The following is a 25,703-nucleotide window of genomic DNA, read 5'->3' on the forward strand; positions in this document are numbered from 1 at the left end:
TGTGTTTATAGATATTTTTAATTTAAACTATTTTTAAAGTTTAAAATTTTATAATTAGAGATGAAAAATAGATTATCAAGCCATCCAACAAAAAAAATTATATCAAAATTACATTTATGATAAAATTTAGAGGTGCACCTTAATTAGATTGTTTAAGGTTGCAACCTTATGCAAACCACATCCACGTAAATTACATCATTGTATATTTTCATAAGGACACGGTTTTAGTGAGTCAGCAGACTCACATATTACCGTACCTTGTCTCTCTAACATTCATCTTAGAGTAAATGTCAAAAAGTATGTCCACTAAAAGTTAAAATGGACGGTGAAAAAATGAATTAAAAAAATATTTATATTTTTAAAGAAAATTAAATTGAAATATTGAATTATTTATATTTAATGTAAAAATGACACAATTATAATTCACCCCTAGATTTGAAATCAAGTACTTGGTAATATATTATTGACTCGATAGAAAGTCCAAAACAAAATTTGTCAAATGTGGGGACACGCTTCAACATAAAAGATTTCACATCAGCATACAATCTCTATAGAAGTAGTGTCCCTGATTAAAGAAAGATTAATGCGATATTGTAGGGGAATACGTTTTTTTTTTTTTTTTTTTTTCTTTTCACCCATTTTTTTTTTTTTCTTTTTTTTAGCAAATATCACTTACAAGTAGTCTTATTACAATAATTCTTGCTGCAAAAAAATAAAATTAAGAAATCTAAGATCTTAAAAACCTTGATGTCATTAAACAAAATTTATTTAAACAAAGAAAATATCTACAATTCTTATGCTTGGAAATATAAAAATAATATAATTAAATATGACAAAAAAAAAAAACAGTGTCAGAGATTACCTCAATCGGGCTTATTATACACCACACACCGAGTCACTATCATCCGATGGCGCAGGATCAATGATCAACCTTCAATCTCAACCAGAAAAACAAGTTTAGGCCGAGCCGCCGCACCAATAGAACATGGACCCCTTTAATCATAAACTCGAACTCTAGGTGAATTCTCTTAACAACCTAGTTTGAGAGAGATGGATTATCTTTTTGCTATACCTTAAAACCTTTAGCCATAAATTCATAGTTGAGAGATAGGAGAGAGAAGAATCACATAGCCTAAATCCTTAGCCCCTTTTTACAATGTGGAAGAGAGAGATTAAATATGAGAGAGTGGGGCGCGCCTCTTTTGGGCTTTCATGAGAGAGAGATAAACTTTATCAGGAGAGATAAGGTGTAGAGATTATAGGTAGAAACAATCCTTTTTTTATAGGTTTTGAGTGAAATTGGGGTTTCTTAGGAGAGAGACTTGCCTCATGAGATTGAATATGAACCATTAATATTGGGTGACTTATGAAGTGAGAGATTTGAGTCATTCATTCCATAGATGGGTCATCAACATTATGGAAGGTGTTAGAACATTTATCCCCATTTTCTAAACCATTTTTCCATCGATAGGAAATTAAATAAAATAATTCTAAATATAATATTGTGCATACAAAAATAATGCACAAGTCTTCTCATGCTTTCCAAAAATTCATTCAAAGCTTCCTCAAGCCAATACTTTTCCAAAACACAATCACTTATCACAAAATAAAAAGCTTCTAGATGGGTGGAGCGTGTCACCCATGAGAGGATCTCATGGGCCCCACCATCTAGGCCATGGTGGGCCCATGTGTAAAATGAGCCCCCATACAATTTTAAATATTTTTGAAACTCAACAATATAATTTTATAATTTATTTGAATATTTAAATTACTGTAAAATCAATATCTCTGATTTTATATATCCAAATTTGATAAATAAAATATTCAGAGATCTAGAAAAATTCAAATAATAATTCTAAAATCATATATATCACAAAACAAATATAATTAAATTCATTACATGAGAAAATGATCCATATGGTCTAAGAATTAAATCAATCAAATACTTGAGCACTCCACATTCAATTGTGGACTACAGACCACACTTGCTTTATCAAACCGACCCAGTGTTTCCCATGACCCACAGTCCTTGCAGGGACTCATTAGTTGTCACAAAAGTCTGGCTGATGAGCTAAGGGGTCGTAATCCCAGTATGTGGATTTCAGGTTCTCCCTTAGAGACGGACCAAAGTCACCTAAACCGAAGCGACCATGACTCTTATGACGCATGGGTTATCTCTTGTACATGCATATACTTCACCCCTGAAAGGTGACTTGCTTTCCAGAAATAGTATATCAATATGCATGTCGTGTGATGATACATGGATGAGGCTTTGGCCCTCGTCTATAAAGGCCACCATCACATACAAGGGTCGTACAATCCATCCGCTCACTCATCTGGGCATACTCCAACCTCATAAAGGGATGACCCAATAGAACCCTTATCGAATTATACTCTATGTCTAGGAAATATGGGAACCGACTAGCCTAGACCGTCAAGCACAATCTGGTATCAGCAAATATCGTTTGCTTAGTATGGTCCACGAGGGACTACACTCCCACTGAGTTCATGTTCCACTATATCATTTCATTTTACAAGCACTCATAAGGCTTTTAATGGCCACACTCACCCAACACCTAAATTTTATTTATTTCAAACTATAAAAAATTCAAATATTACAATATATTTGAATATGTAAGATTTTACATCCAATAGCTAAAACTCACTATGACCTCTTATAGCATACAATTCCAAAAGAAAAAAGGTTTTTGAATTTTTTTTCTAGATATAAAAGTTCAAATATTGCGATATATATGATTTCACATCCAATATTTAAGACTTGGTGGGACCTTTTATATCATGCAGCTCCCAAAGAAAAGAAAATGTACACAATGAGACCATTTATTTTTAATACAAAGAGGTCATAATCAGTGTTGACCGTTAGATTTGAAATCGCGTGGTTAAGGATATGTCATTATTTGGGCCAAAAATCTAAAATAAAATTTCTTGAATGTTGTAACGCATTTTCTGCCATTAAATTTTACTTTCAATGGTTAAAAATAATTATGACCTCCTTGTACAAAAAAATAAATATTGCCATGATATACAATTCCCAAAGAAAACAATGTACCTAAAATTTATTTCAAAAGGATAAAAAGCACACCCTACAAATTTCAGTTGACCTCTTATAGCATACAATTCCAAAAGAAAAAAGGTTTTTGAATTTTTTTTCTAGATATAAAGTTCAAATATTGCGATATATATGATTTCACATCCAATATTTAAGACTCGGTGGGACCTTTTATATCATGCAGCTCCCAAAGAAAAGAAAATGTACACAATGAGACCATTTATTTTTAATACAAAGAGGTCATAATCAGGGTTGACCGTTAGATTTGAAATCGGGTGGTTAAGGATATGTCATTATTTGGGCCAAAAATCTAAAACAAAATTTCTTGAATGTTGTAACACATTTTCTGCCATTAAAATTTATTTTCAATGGTTAAAAATAATTATGACCTCCTTGTACAAAAAAATAAATATTATCATGATATACAATTCCCAAAAAAAACAATGTACCTAAAATTTATTTCAAAAGGATAAAAAGCACACCCTACAAATTTAAGTTGAAAAGATATGTTAACCTCATTGTGCCTTGTCCTATCCTTGATGAGGAAGGCAAACTACGACGTGTTTTGTGAACTTTAAGGAAAAAGGTTTTGGTGATCCTTCTCTCGAAAATTCGTGTTAGACATGAATTTTAGATTTCACATGGCACAATATCTCCACCAATGTCTACGTTAAGATATCCTATGATATAAATATAATAAATAAATTATTCTAAAAAAGTTAAAATGAGTGGTCTAAAAATATTAAGAAATGGAAAATTATAAAAAATATATTTATATTTTTTAAAAATTCAAAACACAGTAAAAGTTTTAAAAACTATGTTCATACCCAAAATATAATTTTTTAACCCAAAATGCCCTTCACGGTCCTAATAGGCCAGTGATATCGAGGGACTCCCAATCGTTGATTTTATTGGGCAGCATGGCTCTCTATTAGAGCCATGATACACCATCATGGCCTTAACGGATATGTGATGCTCCATCACTATCCTATTAAAGCCACGATGCCCTAGAACACGTTGGATGAATGTAAGGCATCCGAGTGAGGGGCCCTAGGCATCACGGTCCTATTAGGTAACATGGCCCTAATGCCCAAGGAAAACCCCGACAGGGACTTCGGCATCACGGTCCAATTAGGCCGTGAAATGCATTTGGGTCGTAAAAAAAAGTTTGTTGAGTATGAATGTAGTTTTTTAATATTTTTTTAGTAATTTTGAATTTTTGAAAAATATAGGGATATGTTTGATAATTTCACAATCCCATTTTTAATAATAAATACTACATTTTAAGTTCATTGTTATCTTTATAAAATACTTGTCGAAAGGGGGTTCGGTGGAGGATGGATTCAGTCAAATTACGATTTGGGCAAGAGATTGGCCACAAGGCTACCCTTGCCCAGAACGCCAGTGGTGTTGGCTCCTGAAATGACAAAACTAGAAACTTGCACAAAATTTTTGAAATGGAGTTCCGAGAAAAGAGGGGGAGATTGAGAAGATGTGTTTTAGAAATAGACGAAAGAAAATAAATGAAAAGAACATAAACCAGGGTGTACCGTGACTTGGGCCCCCATGCCCGATACTTGGAGCCAGTGCCAGTTCAAAAGTAGTGTGGATGCGTCGATTTCTGCAATCCTCAAGGATTCCACCACGCGAGGCGATCAAAGTCAATTTTTTTTTTTTTTAGGGTTTGAAAGTATCAAAAATTGAGTTCAGGTGTCCTAGATCGGGTTTTGAGTCTACCAGGTTAGGAAGATTTAGGGTCAGTGTAAGGTATGACAGAGTCTAAATAGATGGTTCAGAGTGTGATCATCAAAATGAGGGGGTTCGACTCCTATTTATAAACAAATGGCACCTTTAATCACCTTTGAAAGTTTGGGATCAAATCTAGGCCGTCCATCACTTAACGACACTAGTAGGCTCTCTGGCATTGCCATCCGGGGAGTTGGAGACGTGCATCGTTTGGCTAACACGCAACTGCGAGACTTACGAACGATGTGGCCTGGTGGTGGCGTGACAAAAAACAAATAACGACAATAGTGGTGTCGTTGGCGTTGCTACTCGCATCTTCCAGATCAATTTTGTGCTCCAACGTTGTTGGTCCCGGTCCTAACAACCATCATCTAAACAATGATAGTTACTTTTTGGCTGCGATTTGTGTATTTCAGGACCTAGGGGTTGGAGGTTGTTTTGACCAATTAGATAGTGGCGATGCTGATGGGGTTGTTGGTGCGACTCATGACGCTCGGTTTGCAGACTCGTAACTTCAGTCACCGACTTCTCAACTAGGCCTCTGCCATCTATGGCGTTATAGTTGATGTTGCTGAATTGTTTGCCTAACAACCCCACTTCAGTTGTTGGCGTTGCCAGATAGGTTGCCCTACCTGGCAACTATCCCGACGAGATTCCAGACCTGCTCATAGGTTAGTTTCTAACCATTCAAGGCTTCTTACTGAATTTTAGAGGTAAGGTTTGAGGTTTATGGATACTTTGACGAAGCTAGTAATTTTTTTAAAAAAAAAAAAATATGAAAATTAAAATAAAAGTAGTAAAAGTAAAATAAAAACAAAAGCAAACTTTAAAAAGTATAAATGATGGATGTAAAAATAAAGTGAAATTATACTTATAAAAAATGGATGTAAATTACATATAAAAAAAAATATACAGTTTTTCCATGTTTTAAATTATTTTTTAATTTTTTTAATTTTTTTTCTATATACCACGAATTATACACGCAACGGAGGGCAACTCGGCCGCTAAGCTGAGTCCCGTAACACTGAATAGAACTGTATTACATTTATTTTCTTTCTCAGAAACCAAATAAGCGTCTCAATGGCCTTGGTTCACAAAAATGAATCATCCCATAAGCAATAGAGAATCCAATTCTTTTCTGGTAGAGAGAGAGAGAGACAGAGAACAGCTCCATAAGTGGAGGCACAAAGCACCATGAAAAATAGCGAAAGCTTGAAATCGAAGTGCTTTCAGGCTTTTCCCCCTTTTCATCTATGACATTTTGTGTTGTCTATTGCTCCTACACTTACCCATTGGTTTTGGGCAATTGATTTTTTGGGCCTTTGCTTTCTTCAAGTGAGAGTTCATTAGTCTATTTCGAGTTGATTATTGTCAGGATTGGATGTTGAAGATTTGAAGTTAGCCCAATATATATTTTTTTCTCTTTGATTTATTTTAATTACTTAAATTGTTGCTACTTAGAATTTTCAAAATTCAAAGTCACATTTGATTTTGGTATATAAAGCCCATTCTTCGAACATTAAAGATCCAAAGTTAAATGTGACATTATATCTTCAATATTTAAAGTCAAATGAGACTTTGTATGTTGAAGATTTAAAGTGTTGGAAATTAAAAAAATAAAAAAGAGGAAAAATGGATTATCAACATTATTATCATCAGAGCTTTTTTCCAATTACATAGGGTTGGCTACATGAATCCCTATCAATAGTCATATCTTGGTGAGGCCATAAGTCTCCATATCTTTTTTTACTACAGTCAACCATGATCTTTTGGACTTACCTCTTACATTCTTTGAGCATTCAACTTGAACCAACTCACACCTCTTAACAGGTGCTGTACTTAGTCTACATTGTACATGGCCAACCCACCTTAGTCTACTTCTCTCATCGTATCGCTTGTTGGAACCATACTTAAGTTCTCTTGAATGTATTCATTTCGAATTTTTTTCCTTCTTGTTTTGCTACGCATCCATCTCAATATCCTCATCTCAGTTATACTCATCCTATGGGTATGTTGTTTTTTGACTGCCAAACTTTTTGTTGTGTAAAGCAAAGCTAGTTTCACAACTGTCATATAAAACTTCTCCTTCAACTTTATTAGTATGCGGCCATCAAATAAAATTCCGGTTGAACATTTCCATTTTGCCCACCCGACACTAATTCTATGTGTGACATCATCTTCAATTTATCTATTTTTTTTAAAAAAAGAGGAAAAATATCTTTGTATACCCTCTCATTAGGTTTCATTTCTCAACAGACCCGGAGTTTGAAAACATGTCTGGCGGTATAAAGATCCCATAGAGTATATTTTCTAACCCCCTGAACTAACTTTATTCCTTTTGACTACACTTTTTTAGTTCAAATAAAAGTAAAAATACATCATTTTCTGTTCCTTTCTAAAACCCCCTTCTTGCTTCCCATGTTTCTAAATACCTAGTTGAATGTATGAGTTGAGATGGTCTATCGACTTCATTTTGCCTTACATTCACAAAATAAAACTCCTAAAAAAAAGTTAAATAAAGGAAGAAATAAACTAGAAGATAGAAAGACGGGATTTAGAGAGAAATCAAGAGAGTCACTCACCATTTGATCTTAGAGCCGACGTCTCAAAGAATTTTATTTTTAGTTTTTTTTATTATACAAGTTGTATGAATATGAAATTTGGTACATGGCATCTTCTCATTGGGGCGCACCTATAAATAATATTAATTTTTTTTTGATAAAATATAATTATCAAAATACCCCTTGAAACTTTCAGGGGTATTTTGGTCAATTTATTTTATTGAAAATATTTGTTTTTCTATTTTTCACTAGTGCGAGTTTAATGAGGATTGGACGTCCAAAAGTTAGTGTCAAAATAGTTTATAGAAAAAAAGTTAAAAATAAAATAGTATAGAGACGTGACATTATGATTGGGGCAATCTTAGCCCTCCATTTAGAATGGACGGTTAGATATCGGGAAGCATATAAGTTTTATGCTGCAGGGAAAACATAGAAAGCTTGCTGGGAAGATATATTATGGGCTAGCTTTCTATGCTTCAGCTACAACATAAAACTTATATACTTCTCCCTATCCAACCGTCTATTTTGAATTGACGGCTAAGATGGCCCCAATAAAAGTCACATCACTATACTAATTTTTTTTTAATTTGTTTTTTACAAAATATTTTGACAACAATTTTTGGGTGTCCACTCCTATCTTAAACTTGCAATTGTAAAAAATATTATTTTTTCTCAATAAATAAAATAATTAAAATACCCCTAAAAGATTTAAAGGGTATTTTGGTTATTATATTTTATCGAAAAAATATTTTTAATATTTTTTGAAGTACGTCCCATTGAGAAGATGACATGTACCAAATTTCATATTCATAATTTTAAATAAAAATAAAAACAAAAGACTCTGAAGTATCAGATCTAGATCAAATAGTGGATCTAAATTGTGCGGTTGTATGGAGGGGGAAGTATATATCTTCCTATAGGGGAAGTATAGAAATATTTCCCATATACTATTTGAGATCTCTATGGTGTAAGATATATTTTAAAATCTAGGTTGGTTTAGAATATTATATGAGATCCCTATGTTGTAAATGTTGTAAGATATACTTTAATTTCTAAGTCGGTTTAGAAAGGAAACCTAAAAAAAAGTGGGTATACTGATATATTTTCCTAAAAAAATAAAAAGAAAAAACAATTGGGCAATGTTGAGAATATAGTGATTATAGCAGTTTTTGTGTAAGTTTCTTTATTTATTGTGGCTGTAAAACTTTGATCTCTAATGCGCACACGCGTATAAGAAAACCATCTCTTTGTTCCCCCCCTGTTCTCCTGGTCTGTTACACGACACATCTATGAGGCTGCTGGTCACAAGGTTTCCCACTTCACAAGGTCTTTCCTTCTTCTCCGCAAAATTAGCCCTTCTGGTTCATGTTACATCTCCCTTCATCTTCCCCAACTTGCCAAAAGAAGTAAGTCTTCTCACCCATGAACTCATTTGTTCAAGAAACTTCTCTCTTACCCAACAAGTCACTGAACCTTTAACATACATGAAGCTCTTCAACTCCCTATTCACAGTTCTCAAAAAAGAAAACAAAAATTTACAGGCTTTAAGATCTCTAGATTCATTGCTAAAAAATGACCTTTTATTTGATTCTGCAACTTCAGTTTTGGTAATCCATCGCCTTTGTGAGATTAACCAATTAGTGAGGGCAAAGAAAGTTTTGAGCCAATTGACAAGGAACCCAAAAATTTCTGGGTTTTTCTTGTACAGTATTGTGATTCACTGTATAGTAAAGGATGGTAGAATTAAAGACGTTGAATGTACTTTTGAGGAGATTATAGGTAATGGGTCTTTGGCAAATATAAATGTTTCAACATTTATGAACTATCTCTGCAAATTGGGAAAAGCCAGGGAGGCCAAAAATGTCTGTCAGCGAGTTTTAATGGAGAATGTAATTTTGGAATATCAGAGTTATTTGGCTTTAATTGGGGGTCTCTGTCAGAAAAATGAGGCCTTTTTGGCAGGAGAGGTCCTTCGAGCCATGGAGCAAAATGGCTTCCAACCGGATTACATCACTCATCTATTGATGTTCCAGTGTTTTTGTAGATTGGGTCTCGTGTATGAAGCTGATATAATTCTTAGAAGTATGATTATGAAAAATTACACTCTTGATATATGTGTATATGGGAGCTTCATTCATGGGCTATGCAAATCGGGTAAGCTTAGAGAAGCTGATAAGCTGTTCAAAAAGTTGATAAACAAGGAAACGACTTTGAGAGTTCCTAACGTGAAGCCTGGTCGAAGAGCCATTTTCCAATTGAATGTTAGTGGCGCTATCCCTGAGATTATGGCTTATGAGGCCTATTGCAGGTCCCTCTGTAATGTCGGTCAGTTAGAAGAGGCTGGTGTTGTGCTCAAAGCACTGATGAGTAAGAGAAATGTGCCTGAAACTTGTGTTTATGGCTCCTTCATTAGAGGGCTTTGTCGTGCTGGTAGGGTCTCTGAGGCCATGGAATTCTTTAACACCATGAGGAAAAAGGGGTGGGTCTCAAATGTGGAGATCACCCTTTGTGTTATTAAGGCTCTTTGTGAGATAGCTAAAACAAATGAGGCTCTTGGGCTTTTTGATGAGCTTTCGAAAGGTGGTTTTGTTCCAACAACTAGTGTGATCAATGATTTCCTCACTGGTTATTGGAGAGAAAGACAACTCAATGATGCAATGAGATTGTTTGAGAGAATAATGGATGGAAGTTGTGGGAAACCTGATGCTTCAACTTATAGTATTATGGTCACAGGGCTTTGTGAAAATGGGCATTTGTCAAAGGCTCTTTGTATTTTTCAAGAAATGATTAATAACAAAGTGCCTGTGAATGGCTCATTATATGATATCATCATTAGGGGGCTGTGTAAAATTGGGTCGTTTCAGGAGGCGCATATGCTTTTGAATGAGATGATTGAAAATGGATATTTGGCTTCATATCTGGGGTGGTCATCACTTGTTGATTCAATGCTTGAGTTGGATGGGGAGGGTCTCTCAGAAGGATACATCACACCGGTGCACTCGCACCAGCAAGAAAGAGGTGTACTATAGATACTAAAGGCACGGACTCTCTAAGTGACTATTGGGGAATTCTTGCCTCTCTAAGTGACTATTTGTGAATAGTGGCATATCAAAACTATTTCAAGCATAAAATTTCTCCTCACAACTACCAAAAAAGAAACCTCACATTTTTCAGGTTATTGATGATGGTTGGCAAGAGCTCATATTTCAGAATCTAATCTGGACCACAAATTTGATTTTTTTCAATTCATTTATTCCTTCACGGTGGAAAAAAAATAAAAACCTTTTCTTTGACAGCAAAGGTGTTCACCTGGTCTTGCAGTACGTCAGGTGAAACATGACACATAATTGAATTCCACTGATTTTAATACATCTAACGATATGGACCAGCAATTGAGATTGTTTACAGACATCCTTCCAGAGCTATGGTTCCTTTCAGCAAATGTATGTAAGGATGCAGGAGTTATTGGACATCAATATATGATTGTGAACGTATAGTACGCTTATTATGTTAATAACGTTATTGTCTTTTAAGTCAAGTAGTTAAGGCTGCAGTCGGCAATCATCACAAAACTGAAATTTTTTAATCCATATAGAATATTGAAAGGGTGTGGAAGATCTTTCCCCTTTCCATGTGAAGATCTATGGAACATTATGTGGTGTTTATGACATATGACATGGAAGTGAAAATCATTACATAATTTTATTTCTTGGATCCAAACACTGCTTATGGGTTGTTATTTCTGCTTTTTGTGAATGCTAGAAAGGTGTCTATGAAGGTCAAATTTTTGCTTGCTGATATTGATTTTAGAATTGGCCCTCAACCCTTTCAAAGATCTGTACATGAACTTCTGGTATGTGAATGGATGAGTATTTTGTGATTGGCATTGGTGTGAAAATACTCCCATCCCTAATCATATGAGGGAGTTTTTTCACACTCACGTGTACCAAACGCGCCCAAAGTGTGGAGAAAGCTGTCTTTTTCTATTGCTACTCTTGTCGCATTTTCTTCAAAAGAGAGTTAGGAAGTATACAGCATGCAGAATAGTTTGTGTTGCTACGTTATGCTTGATCATGACAAGTTTCATCTTTTAGATAGATGAAAATGGTTCGATTTATGAAGTACCGTTCATAGTTGTTTCTATTTCATGTGGTGCCTTGCTTCTGTGGACTTTGGCTTTCATTTTCGTACTGTTGGCCTTTATTGTACACCGAGAATTATTTTGAGATCGTCTGATGAAAGGTAGTATGAACTATGGAATGGTCTGTCCCCTCCTTCACAGTCTTCCTTTCTATTAACACGTATCTTCATGTTTTCCTCTGGTTAGAAGTTTCCTGAACCCATTTTGGTTTGTGGTAACACAGTTCCATCTCTATATTTTGGTTGACATGGGCCGGAGGAACTAGAGGAGTATGGAGATTTCCTTCCATTTAATGTATCATGTCTAAGGTACAGAATCTGTTTTAATGCGCTTTTGTGCACAGAGGGCATCAAACTGGAGGGACGAGCTGTATATGAAAAGTGAGACAAATATGAACAAACAACTTGAGATGCAACTATGGGACCTAAATTTCATACTTGTTTTCCAAATGCAGAATTTACAAGCACCTGAATCATGAGTTGCTACCTAATGCTACAACGACATTCTTTTTATTGGAAAAAAGAAAAATGGTTGACTGGTGTGAATATTATCCAAAACAGTAAAGATAAATCCTCAGGATTCCGTTGTGGGACATTCCCATTAAAAAGGAGTTTAGAGAGAGAAGTATTCATTCTTATGGGATTTTTTTACCTCATAAAAAGTGACCGTCTTTCTGTACGCCTTAAGCACCTGTCTCTCTCTGTTTCTATCTCTAGAAACTTTAGAATAAGAAAACTCATACGTGATTTAAGAGCTCTTAGGCATTTTATGAAAGGCTCAGGCTTTGCACTTCATATATTTTACTTTTTGTTCATTGGCCTAAAGTTGTCGGCATCAAACTCTCGACCCGGAAGAGCTGCATGCAAAAAGAAAGACCGACACTAACCAAGAAAGGGAAATCAAATTCGAAAAAGGTATGTAATCTGTATTTAATCCAAATATTTTGTATTTTTGCGACGTTGCGATTCACCCAATAAATCCAAAGAGAGAGAGTGTATTACCTAGATTGGATGATGTTGCTGGTGCAAAAAATAAAACTTAGAATATGCTAAATTATGTCATTTTTTTATAAAAAAACTGGACGTTCTCAACCCTTAGTAGCAAGGTTTTACAAATATGTGATTTGGACATAAAGCGGCCGATTTGGATCCCGCTAAATATTGGGAACCAGTCAGTTTTGTCGGAGAACCAGATCCATTTTATTTTTTAAATATTTTCTTCAATTTTTTGTTCCCTAATTTTTAATTTTTTATTTGTGGTTTACTAGGATGGATCGCAGATCCAGACCCCCAATCCATCGATCTAGACTAGTTTTCCAGAGTGGTGATCTGGGTTACTAAACGATGTTTTTAAACCTTGCTCAGTTGCATCTTATGTGTCTACGATACATCCATGATCGCACTCGCCTTTAGTTTTTTTAGAGAAAGCTTTTTATATGCCACTAAGTACAGGGAATTTATATAGGCCACCCCTCTCTTAGTTGTCCAATATATATGGACGGCTGAGATGGCTCCTAGTTGTCCAATATATATTGATGGCTGAGATGGCTCCATTTACACTGTCAGACCAAAACACTATTTTATTTTTAATTTTTTTTGTAAGTCATATTGACTCCAAATTCGGGGTGTCCATTCCTCTCATAGGATCTCACCTACAAAAATATTTAAAAAAATATTTATAAAAGATAAAGAGAAATTATCGGAAATGTAGCTTAATTTTTGGCTTATTAAAAAAAACCTGTACTTCTTTAAACTTCGTCCATAATTTTTTTTTTTTTGCATTTTTCAAGTTTTTTTGACCAAAATAACCTTCACGGTAGTTGTATAATCGTGAAGGTATCACGGCATACTTAGTACCGTAATGAACTTAATGTTTTGAAGTATCACTGTACTTCATGTGAAGTATCATGGTGCTTAAAATACCGCGATAACTATGTGAGGTATAACGCTTAAAATACCTCGATGACCATTGGGGCTGTTCTGATCTCGTAATTTCTTAGGGTACTAATTAGGACTTAAATGAATGGGTATTCAATTATGGACTTAATCAGTACTTGAGATGTGAGAGCAAATAGCTGGCTTCTGAAAACTCAACTCATGCAGCTTGCAGACTAAACCTCTAAAGGGCACTATCATACTCTTAACAGTTACAGAAGCTCCTTTGACAACCTTTGTCCTTAAGGGATTCAAGGTATCCTCAGAGATCGTTGAAGCTCTACTGTAACTGTACGGGTCTTTACTGGTCCAAGTTAATGTGGATTCAATGGAGGCAAGAGCCCCCACTCACTGGATTCATAATTCTCTACCAAACATTTTCGAATCCATTAAGAAGGTAATTATCTAAATGAACTCTGATGGGAGCAAGTGTTGTTCAGTAACTTCTCTGTTCCACCCGTTCATCTTTTTACTCCCAAATGGCCAAGTCATTCAACCTACTGAAACAGCTCCCCCCCAAAATCCCACCATGGTGTCTCTGGTCCCTCCAAAACCGTACCTAAAAACTTCCCCTACGGCCCAGAACATCGCATTCAAGAACTTTTACAATCACAAGCCTCTCCTACCAAAACATAGACTAAAGACTGTCATGGTTTTTTACGCATCGTCATACTCCTTTGTGGTCATAATTACATTTTAAGTATCGTGATACTTTACGTGGTCATCATGGTACTGTGATATCCTTTAAAACATTAAGCCCAACCCATCACAATACTAAGTATACCGTGATGCTTTCACAGTCATACGACTACCGCGAGTGCTATTTTGATAAAAAGAAGGCAAAACATGAAAAAAATGGTTATGGATGAGGTTTAGAAAAGTATAAGTTTGTTTTTCTTCTTCTAATACGCCAAAAATTGAAGTATATTTATGATAGTTTATAACCAAAACACCCTTAAAATATTGAGGGGCAGTGTGGTCGTTCTATTTTTCCAAAAAGGTTTTTTAATAATTTTCGTAGAAGTGGAATAGTGGTGGTTAGGCAATGGTCGTGGTGGAGTGGTAGTCGTGGTGGTGATGTGGTGCTGGCTATGGTGGTGGTGTTGGAGAGAGAGAGCCAAGCATAATATTTCACAAAAGTACTTGGGAGTAATTTTGTGAAATATTCAATTCGGGGAGCCCAATGGCGGTTAGGAATCAATTCAAATTTGCAAATCAAATATCTATTGAAGTTAAGTTTCTGGTCAAAAAATTTCAAATAAACCCAAATTGCAATTTGGCTTAGAAAGTCAGATGGTGCCTTATTATCATTTACTCGAACCATGAATCTTGTGTACTTTGAAGAAGTCAAACAGTAAAACTCAACCAAGAGTGATTGATAAAATAAACTTTTTCTTTTATATTTAGATATGAAAATAGATTTTTGGGCCATCTTAAAAATTTTTGACATCAAAATTGCGTGTTATGAGAAAGTTTGGAGGTCTGCCTTATTTTAAATATTTGGGCTTGCAACCTTATCATGCAAGCCTCACCCTTTTGAAAAATATTACTTGAATGCTCATGCCATTTTACAATATATCGTCCAATTTGATATTAGTATGTATGCTTTATAAGTTTCACACTTAAGTACCTCGTAAAAGATGTCCTTATAATTGCCTTTGTCACGAAGGTCCCTTCCTTTAATGGTAAAACTTTATATCATTTATCATAAGTAGTATTTATATCATTTAGCTCGAATCAATAAAATTCTTGAAATGCTTTGCTTGTTCAAGTCCTAAACTTTAATAGGGCAATTTGGTTATTTTTTTTAATATATGTTTTTTAATGAAGTACCTGAGAGTGAGAGTAATGAAACTTAAAAAGTATTCTTGCTAGTTAGGGCTGTTAATGGGCCTGGGCCAACCAGGTGGTTGTTGGGTTGGGCTATTTCTAGTTTGGGCCATGTATTAAGGCTTGGGAGGCCTAAAATATATTTGGGCCTAGCCCAAGCTAGCATTGGCTTGGCCCGAGCCAAACTTCAAAATTCTTATAAAAAAATAAATTTTCTCATATTTATGTAGAGCTCGGCTTGACCTGTTTCTTTAGCATCAGGTCAGGCTTAGGCCTAGTCATCGTGAATTAGGGTCAGGTTCAAGTCTATCATACACTGTTTTTGGTTGGGCTACCCAAGTCTGAAACCAACTAGTTAACCGCCCCAGTCCTAGTGTTAATGGGATGATTTGACTATCTTAATAATTTTATAAAGTGGTTTTGCCATGTAATTAAGGGTGCTATTTATGTGAGGCGCCCACCGTAAACAATCAAAGAGGCACCTCCAAACCGTGTTAGGTGTAGTTTTGGTGTCGGAAATTCTTACAGTTGATTGAAAATATGTTTCTACTCATAATGATGAAATTTAAAGTTCCAAATATGACGTGGATCAAGTTGATGTATAGAAATTCGAAAATCTTGAAAATGGATGGCCTAAATAATGTGTTAGAAGATGCACTATTTTTAATAATTCTGAAATCGTTTTTTTTTTTTTTTCCATATCCATACACATCGAGGTTGCGATGATCAAAACAACATTTTTCAATCAGTTTGTAAGATGTCTCGCATCTACATTATCAAATTAACACCATATATAAGTTCTTTCTTTGCCCCTGCGGTGCACTTCCATCAATGAAAACGGAATGAACATCGTTTTGATGTGGCGAGGACAGCATGAGATTGAATTTTTATCCTTGTGGTTAATATCCATCAAATATGCACCATTTTTTGACTCCAAATACTTTAGGAGAGTAGAAATGAATTAGCAATGATCCGGATCTTTTGGGTAGTACTTTAGGGGGGTAGAAATGAATTAGCAATGATCCGGATCTTTTGGGTCAAGAATTACTATCCAAGATGGAGTTTTGGGCAACCATGGTTTGGGCAGTGGTTGCAGGTAAGTGAACTAACAGCCAACATTCCCTCTTTGCATATTCCTTTTTATATTTTATTGAAATATTAACCTTTCCTTTTTGGGCAGTATAAAAGAATGGGTCCATAACCAAAATATTTTCTTTCCTTGGGGGAGTATAATATTCATTTGCTCCTTTAGACAAAATACATCATGGGGATACTCTTTAGATCTTACAATTTGGGAATGTAATCTCTACAGCCCAAAGAATAATCTCAGGAAAAACAAGAAAAAGAAAAAAAGAAAAGGACAGAAACTCTCTATGCACTAGAAAAACTAATGCCTCAAGATTGAATAGAGACCATCTAATTTTTGAAGGGTTAGATCTAAGCGTCAAAAAACTATAAAATCATTTTCTTTTCTTTTTAAAATTATATAATTGTTATATGATTTCCAAAATTTTAGACTAAAAAAATAATCAACTTAGCTAGGTGTTGACTGAGGGAGTAAATGCATAGTTTGCTCCCATAGGAGCACAATGTATGCTCTAGGTCTATATGCATTGGGACTACAAAATTTGAAGCGAGCTAACTAAGAATAGTGTTATCAATATTGATTATGCTAAAAACCAATGTGGGATCAGGTTTAATCAAAACCATGATTGCTGGTTGACTAGATTTTAGAAACATAGAAAAATAAGAATGACAAGTTTGAGCTATGAAATATATTAAAAACTTATTTGGCCAATTAAACTAGACGAAATCAGCTGGTTTGATTGGCTAAAGCCAGTAAAACACGAATTTTGATCAATTTTTTTATTAAATCCAATTTTTGCTTTGGAGTAAATTGACAAAGGCACCTCATGGCACTCCAACTTATTGGATCGACTGGTCTAGTCAAGGTCTTGATAATTATCACTATTATATAGATTCATTAAAAATTTTACAAAGTTGTTAGATTTGGTTTAGCCCTATCGTGGCCCAGGCCAAAGCACGATCTGGCCTAGCCCTTGGATTATGGTGGCTTGGCTTTGGCTGGGCCCTCGAGTCACATTTTTTGATTCAGGCTGTAGTTATTTAAGATTGTGCTGGGCCGCCTAGCCTATTGCCAGCCCTACCACCATACTAGTGCCTCTTGTTTTATTTTTTGGGGAATACTGGCCTCTACCTATTTTCAGAAACAATCATAGTTTTTGAATGTGTAGGTAAGAATGAAAACCTAGAGCGATAGTTAAGGCTCAAATGGTGCTGCCACTGCGACCTCAACCCCATTCCCAAGTAGTGGGGAAATTGTGCTGGGCCATCCCACCCATTTTATTTGAAATAGGGCCAGAATAATTGACCAAGTCTGAGAAGAACGAAATATATAACCAAATAAGATAAAGGGTAGTTGCAACATTGTGTGTGGGAGTCGAAACTTTGTTCAATGTCATCTCTATCTTCATTGAGTTCGTGGCATAAGCTTAGAGGTGTTAAAAAATTGATACGTTAACCTTTATGCAAATGCCCATTAATGGATTTCTTTAACATTTTTTATTGGTAAATCTGTCCAGTTTTTTACATGTCGTTTCTTCTTTCACTTTAATTTGTCAAATCCGATGCCTCCTATGCATTGGATATGACCTATCACATGGCTTGATGTGATCTCTCTCGTATGCTTGTATGCCTATAAATATGTTTATATGTAAACTGCAAAAGAAAAAGGAAAAAGATTTGAGTAAGCTCGATTGCTTTTATAACAATCTTATCCAACGGATGATATTGAATATGGGTTGATTTAACAGTTACGATCTCATTTTATATTTGAATTTTTATTTTTTTTTATAAATTTAAATCATTTGAAATTTCAGGCGTTCATTTTTTCATCAAGGCGCACTTAATAAATATATTAAAAAAATAATTCATAAAATATAAATTGATTAAAATATCCCTGAAAAATTTCGAGGGTATTCTGATTAATTTATTTTTTGCATATTATTATTATTTTTAATATTTTTATTAGATTATCATAATTTTAAAGAATAGATGTTCAAAATTTCAAGTGATTTGGATTTGTAGAAATAAATAAAAAATTTAAATACAAAATGAGATCGTGACCATTGGATTGGATATAAATTCAATTTGGACTGTTGCCTGAAAATGTTATGTAAACAGCCTAACTGACACTATCTTTTTTTCAAAGAAAAACAATGTAACTATATATAGGTATGCATGCATGATTGCATAGACAACAACAAATGGCAACAACTCTATGGGCCTCCACCAATTGTTTTAATGGCCCCATAAACATAGTTTAAAACCTTATTCTTCATTTTTAGATGGCTATGGTGTGTTATGAAGATCGAAATATTCTTTTTGAACTTTGATTCTAGTCAATTACATTGTTCGTAACCACCCAATTTGAAATTTAAAAGACACGAGTGATTGTGACCTTCTTGTGCTAAAAGTAAATGATCTCGTTATATGGAATGCGTAGATGACTAGCTCCACGGTTTTAATAAGTAACCAAAAATTCTCTGGGCTCAGATTAGTTTATTGCATTTAACAAGTTAAAAAACATCCTTAGCTTTCTAAAAGCGATATTCAAACGACTTTTATCGTAAGTAATAAACTTTTTCAATGACTTTGCTCTTTATCTAAGTAGGATTCGTGTAGGCCACCCCAATTGTTTGGGAAAAGGTTTTGATGACGATGATGATGTTGATGATCTAGAATTTGACTTGTTGATATTTTGACCATCATGATCATGAAACTATTTTAACTTCTTTTTTTTTTTTTGAACCTTTCATCACCATTTATTTTAATTTTCCTAAATTATCAAATTACACTATTTTTTGAGCTGCAAAATCATGATCTAAAACAGAAATGCATTTGACTTAAGATGTATTTCAGATCCTAAATTCCTCTAGATGTAATTTTTGGAAAGAGACCGCATTTGAATTTGACCTCGTTAATCAAATAAAGCTATTAAATCCCCACTACCAACTGTTTATTTGACACAATCTGCATTATCATGGATATGCTTGGTATGTTTCCTTCTATTATGTCTTATGTCAATTCTCACGTAATAACTAGCAGTCATATACATTCACTGAGCCATCAAGGTATGGAATAATCTCCAATTCAATACAAATAACAATATAATGGAAAACCTTTTCAGCTGGATTAAGTATTCTTCAATGGTAAAAATCAACAATCAACTACTATTTGCACCATCCTACATCAACTCAAATTTTACCAACGAGCCATGCTAACTCGAAAGTTTGTAAAGGAACCATTGTTAAGTGGGGCAGTTTTTGACCTAGAAAGCATAATCAAGAATTTCATAACCGGAGATTATTTGCAATAGAAGTGGGTTATCATCATCGTTATCGTTATTGTCAAAGCTTTTTCCCAACTTGGGGTTGGCAACACGAATCCTGGTCTGCCATTCTGTTATATTAAGGGTCATACCCTAAGTGATATCATAAGTTCCCATATCTTTTCTCGCTACTTCTAACCATGTCTTTTGGATCTACCTTTTGTTTTTTTTGAGCCTTCCACTTGAACTAACTCGCACATCTTAACAGATACTGTACTAGGTCTGCGGCACACATGGCCAACCACTAAAGTCTGCTCTCTCTCATCTAGAAGTGGGTATAAATGTAAAATGTCTCTAAAATCATAATCATTGAATCTCGAATGTTGATATTGAATTCTAGCCCAAGTCAAGGCATTTGATGATTGGACGAGAACCTTTCAAAAGAAATCATAGTGATGACTAGATACCTCTAATGCCAGATTTTTGACATTGTAAAGATGATAAATTCTAAGAAAATCATACAAATTTGCACATGTTTTTTTCTCAACACCAGACATGATGCCCATTATTGATGTTTGCTTCGCAAAATTAACCTCTTTGTCCAATGTACCTTACATAAATGACTATCTATCCGGTCCCTCCAGCCACGATCCTCTTTATAACTTCTTATCTATGTTACAAGGACATGGATACATTTGTCGACTTTCGACACATATATGCATATTAGAAAAGCCAATTCCTCAATTCACCTTTCATTTGGACATTTAAAGGGGGGCGGGAGATGTAGGATTTTAAGTGATATAATAGTTTCATAATGGCAGACCCCAAATAGTTGGGATACGGCTCAGATGATAATGATAGTACTTTCATAATGACAAAGAAAAAAAGTTAAACAAGAGTGCCAAGTTTGTAAAGTATTGGACACAGGTGGAGTCCTTATTTGCATCAACACATGCCAAAGAGAATCTAAAAAGTAAAAGCATGCAACAAATGGAGGATAGTCCCTGGAAACTTATTTGATTCATCTTGCACAACAAGCTGACAAATCTATTTGGCAAAAACCATTTGGGAATTCATTACACTAAACATGTATTGCAGTGAAGATGCACTTGCTATTTCTTCTAATACCCACTTTATCAGATAGCTCTTTGACAAAACCAGAGAATGAAAATCTATCAAGCCTTATAACACTCATAGAATTATTAATTTTCCTGTTCGAACATGACCTTCAATGATACTGTTCACACTGATCAATACAAGTATAAGTCTGCATCACAGAGCATGGTTGCAAGCACTGCTGCACAGGATTGACATTTCTGTCTTTTGCTCCCAAAAAGGATAAAGGGAAACATACCTCATAATCCATAATCCAGATACAAATGGGCAATAGATATAAAAGAAGAAAGAGACAAATGTTGCTAAAGATAAACAAGAATAAAATAAATAAATACTAGCTTCTCTACCACATATTCCAAAACGATAATGGCTAGTGGAGATCAGGAATAATTTGGATCTTTAGATAAATTTCACATGCTAGTTCACACAACCCATGCCAATAAAAACATCCTCATACCTACCCTTTGTGTGTGTGTGCGTGAGAGAGAGAGAGAGACTCACTTGACCTATATATATATATATATATATATATATATATATATATATATATATATATATATATATATATATATATATATATATATATATATATATAGAGAGAGAGAGAGAGAGAGAGAGAGAGAGAGAGAGAGAGACTCACTTGACCTATATAGACCACCTCTTTCTTATCATAATGCCATTGCTTAGAGAAATGGAAGGGCAGTGTCGTTCCATTTTGCCTTTCTTTGAGCTATCCAAGGCTCTTGCTCTAAAGGGCATCAGAGTCTCCCTCATCTCCACTCCTAGGAACCTCCAAAGATTGCCTCCAATTCCTCAAGAATTAGCACCCCAGATAAATTTAGTGGGGTTCCCCCTACCCTTAGTTGAAGGCCTCCCAAAAAATGCAAAGGCCACCATAGAAAACATCTCTCTAGAGAAGGTGCAATACCTCAAGAAAGCCTACGATGGCCTCCGAGCCCCCTTCGAAGAGCTCGTCGCCAAGGTCTCTCCAGACTGGATCTTGGTCGACTTTGCACCATATTGGGCACCTGCCATTGCTTTCAAATATGGGATTCCTTGTTGTTTTTTTATTGTTTTCAGCGCAGCTTGCTGTGCTTTTGGCGGTGCTCCTGAGTCATTGAACGGTGTCAATGAAAGGAAAAAGGTCGAGGACTTCACAGTGGTGCCTGGGTGGATCCCCTTCCCTTCAACTATTGCCTTCAGGCCCCATGAAGTTCATAAAATCTTTCAAGATGCCTCTTTCGACATTCCCAATGCTTCGGGCGTCTCTGACGGTTATCGTTTCGGGTCTACCATAGAAGGTTGTAGAGTTGTGGCCGTTCGAACATGTAATGAATTTGAGGAAGGCTATCTCGACCTTCTCGAGAAACTCTATGAAAAATCTGTAATCCCTATAGGCTTTCGTCCCCCAGCTCGAAAAGAGAGAGAAGGCAGTGGCAATAGCTGGAATGATGAGAACAAGTGGGACATAGCTTTTCACTGGCTAGATGCCCAGCCCCTAAGGTCAGTTGTGTTTGTTGGGTTTGGTAGTGTGTAGATTGAATATAGAACAAGTGCATGAGATAGCCTATGGTCTAGAGCTCTCTAAGCTGCCATTTGTTTGGGCCCTCAGGGAGCCCTTGAGGTCCAAGATGGCTCAGGAATCTTATCGGAAGGGTTCGAGTCTCGAACTGAGGGGCGAGGGATCGTGTGCATCGGTTGGGCTCCTCAACAGTCGATCGTAGCTCACCCCTCAATTGGGGGGTGCCTGTTCCACTCTGGGTGGGGGTCTATCATAGAGGCCCTCACACATGGTCTTGCTTTGATCATTCTCCCTTTCATTGCAGACCAAGGGCTCAATGCTAGGCTCTTAGAAGAAAAGAAGCTGGCCTTTGAGGTAGAGCGCAATGAAAATGACGGAAGTTTTACTAAGATTTCAATTGCCAAGGCCTTGAGGCTTGCTATGGTGGAAGAGGAAGGGGAACCCCTTAGGATCAAGGCAAGAGAGATGAATCCAATTTTCGGTAATAGGGAGCTTAGTAACATGTACCTGGATGGGTTTGCCAATTTTCTCAAGGATAATAAATAGAATACTTAATAAGCTGGAGTGGAAGGAAAACCCATCGGAAAAGTTTTTTCTACCTCGAGATGTATGGATATGAAGAAAAAAAAAGATCTCTTGTATTAAAAATAGTACATCTTTGAACACATTATATGGACTATCCATTTTCAAGATTTTTAGGTATTTACATATCTAGTTGTTCTGCACCATTTTTAGAGCTTTAGATTTCATAATTAGGAGTTGACTGAGATTTCTCATGTTATCCTAAGAGCTTTTGGCATCAGACTTCATCTTCTAATTGGGTTTGAGGTTGTTTAAGGAATGATGTGCTTCTCTCTCCCATGTCTTTTTGTTTTTATCCATGTCTAATTTTTCTCTACCGACGAGCGGTGTTTTTCTCTCAACAATCAAACTATTATGCTCTATAAGAGGCCATATCCTCAATGATGCTATGAGTCCCCATGTCTTTTCTCACTACTTTCAACTATCTCTTTTTTTATATTGACCAGATGAGGAAAAAAAAAGAAAAAAAAAAAAAAGAAAGAAAGAAAAAGATTTTAAGTTTCTAAGCACTTAGATTTGATGGTCATCAAATTAATTATTCTTCATTCAACAGGCACATCATGTTAAAAATTTTATTTTATTTTAATTTTATAGTGTTTTATTTTTTAAAATAAATCACTAAGTTGAAGAGGTTGCATCCATCAAAATGGGGAGTTTTAGCTTAGAATTGAATTTAAAGATTGTTGATGCAGGAGCATATAATCTTTTCGCTTTTCTTTTCATCTCCTTTATCAGTTAAAAGTCTCATCATGACATTCCTTTTATATTTGGACCAGGAGGATTGTTAATTTCTTTTAGGTAAATTTATCAAAGGATCTGGATTTTATGCGACCGAGCCTGCATATGTAGAAATATAGGACTCTTAATAAATCTATTTTTGAGATGGATTTTAAGACTTAATTTTTAAGGACACGTAATATCTAACACGGAAATCATGAATATGAAAAGATAAATAAATTTTAAAAATTAGAAATAATAATTCTAGTAAAAAAACATTTGGACTGTTAGTTTCCATTGTTTTTAAATGAAACACCTACTTGCATCCATCTTTAAGATGGATGCTTTACACGTTCTGGACCGCATATGTAGAAAGGAAGTCCAGCCCGCATGAAACAATTTCCCTTTATCAAAAGGCCCATATGGGATTAACTAATCAACATTTTACCGTTTGGAATTATTCCAACTCAAGACCATATGTTTACTTTATGGGTATTTTGAAGCTAAAATAAAAGATAAGGGTAAAGCGTTAAATTGTTCATCTGTCATAGGTAATTTGATAAAGTTTCTTACTTTTATGACAAACAATCATTTAAATTTCCACTTATATTATTTTTATTCAGGTATTTTCCCTGGATGTTTCTTGAGAATCTCCGGGCCAAAACCAATGATGCAAGTTCCTCAATCCCGTTGCATTAAAAATCTCCACTTTGCCTTGTCTTTCTTAGTTTTTTCATAGGGTGTGGTTTCTATAAGGTTCCAATCTTAAACAATTCAAAGCATACCTTCAAATTTTATCATAACATTTAATTTTGGTGTAAAAAATTCTCAGGATTATCTAAAAATCCATTTTCATATTTAATTATTAAATTTTAAACTTAAAAAATGGTTAAAAACAAGTAGATTTATAAACATATAAATGTTTTTGAAAATGGATGGTCTAGATAATGTGTTGTAAGATGCCCTATTTCTGGAACTAAAAATCAATTTTTTTTTTTTCCATATTCATATAATATCGATGTTGAGATGATTAGTTAGAGGGTTTTTCAACATCAGAACAATCTTTTACGATAAATTTTTGAGACGCATACGTAATTCTACATTTTAAGGTTGCAACCTTGTATAAACTTTTTCCTTTTTTGTAAGCGAGGCATAAATCTTAGTTTCAAAATTAAATTTCACGGATCCAAAATTTTTATCATCAATTTCACCAAGAACTTGTACAATATACACCATCTCTAGTATGCCACACACAAGGGCCATCCATCGTCCATGGTCAATGATTGACCCATGCGTCCTTGTAACTATAATGCTACTCCTGTAACTAGTTTTGATAAAGAAGTTTGAAGCCTATTAAGGAAGTTTTTATTTTATTTTTCTCTTTTTTTCCATAGCTCAGTGGGGAGTAAGATCCTCTTACCTTGACGTTTGTAAGACTCGAGCCTGAGAACCGAACGCCGCGAATTCTATCGCCCGACGCAATGGCCAATTTGTACCCAAACTTCTTGCATATGTTAAGGAAGTTTCTATATCAAATTTATCTTCAACATTGAGACATAATTAAAAGTAATCCATCTAGTCATCATTAGCTTCACCTAAGTCATCATTTACTCAATTGGACTTTGTTGTAGTTGTCCATGAAGAAGCGATTCCAATACGGATGCATCCGTAGCTGTTGAGGTAAGGTGCACCTTCAAAGTTTATCATGATATATAATTTTGATGTAAAATGTTATTAGGATTATATAAAAAAATATATTTTTATATTTAATTATAAAATTTTAAATTTAAAAAATGGTTAAAATCAAGTAGATCTATAAACATATGAAAATCTTGAAAATGGACGGTGTAGATAATATGTTGTAAAATGCACTATTTCTGAAACTTAAAATCTTTTATTTTTCTTGGTCAATCAAAGGGCTTTTCAACATTAAAACTACCTTTTCCGATGGATTTTTGAAGTGCATCCTTAGTTCTACATTATAAGGTTGCATCCTTATATAAACTTTTTCCTTTACCTCAATTGTGAGATCAGTCTTGAGATAATGGAGAGGTTGGCAGCACAATTCCACTGTTTTCTGAATTCCTTGCATGTCCCACTTTTAGAATTGGGAGTGTAGAGGTCCTACGACTC

At 35.0% G+C, this 25,703-nt stretch overlaps 1 pseudogene; it reads left to right on the forward strand.

Moving 5' to 3' along the window:
• The first annotated feature begins 21,380 nt into the window (after positions 1-21,380).
• On the forward strand, positions 21,381-23,215 carry LOC18442621 (putative UDP-rhamnose:rhamnosyltransferase 1 pseudogene; annotated as a pseudogene).
• Positions 23,216-25,703: the final 2,488 nt, after the last annotated feature.

This window comes from Amborella trichopoda, chromosome 13 (genome assembly GCF_054954075.1).
Source record: "Amborella trichopoda isolate Santa Cruz 75 chromosome 13, AtrichopodaSantaCruz75HAP2 v2.0, whole genome shotgun sequence".
Taxonomy (NCBI): Eukaryota; Viridiplantae; Streptophyta; class Magnoliopsida; order Amborellales; family Amborellaceae; genus Amborella; species Amborella trichopoda.